Source organism: Equus quagga, chromosome 11, assembly GCF_021613505.1.
Source record: "Equus quagga isolate Etosha38 chromosome 11, UCLA_HA_Equagga_1.0, whole genome shotgun sequence".
Taxonomy (NCBI): domain Eukaryota; kingdom Metazoa; phylum Chordata; class Mammalia; order Perissodactyla; family Equidae; genus Equus; species Equus quagga.
Genome location: NC_060277.1, coordinates 66054485 through 66055159, shown reverse-complemented (window position 1 = coordinate 66055159; position 675 = coordinate 66054485). Strand labels below are relative to the sequence as shown.

General features: G+C 37.8%; 1 non-coding gene across 1 annotated transcript; it reads right to left on the bottom strand.

The window, feature by feature from the left end:
* Positions 1-314: 314 nt before the first annotated feature.
* On the bottom strand, positions 315-421 carry LOC124248038 (U6 spliceosomal RNA). The gene has a single exon (XR_006890920.1). It is a non-coding gene; the product is annotated as a U6 spliceosomal RNA (small nuclear RNA).
* Positions 422-675: the final 254 nt, after the last annotated feature.

The following is a 675-nucleotide window of genomic DNA, read 5'->3' as shown; positions in this document are numbered from 1 at the left end:
CTCCCACTTGTGCACACTGTTCTGCACCTTTAACTTATTTACTAGTTAAATATAAGTTTCTATTGTGAATATGAACATTTTTTCAGGCCACTAAGCATTCTCATACATCCTAAGTTCTGACGGCCGCAGAATATTACATCACATGGATGTACCATAATTGTCTGTAATCAGTCCCCTAGTTTTGGACAGTGAGGTCTTCTCTAAAGATTTTTTTTTCCGGTGTACATCATTATATTTCAATTCCTGTGTAGATTACATCATGTTCACCACCCAAAGACTAATTACAATCCATCACCACACACATGTGCCTAATTAAAAATATGGAACGCTTCGCAAATTTGCATGTCCTCGTTGCTCAGGGGCCGTGCTAATCTTCTCCGCGTCGTTCCCATTTTAGTGTATATGCTGCTAAAGTGAGAACTCTCTATAGGCTTTGACATGATACGTTATTGTTGCACTGAACATCTCTGTACAGAAATCTTTGCACTGGGATGCAAGATTATTTCCTGAAGGTGGTTTTCTAGAAGTAGAATTAAAGTAGGTTAAAGGGTATGCACCTCTTTTACTTTCCTTTTTATTGAGGTGTAACTTAAAACGCATAAATCTCAAGCTTGATTAAAATTTACATATGTAAACACCAAAGCAGATGCTGTCCAGACCGGAATAGATCGTTTC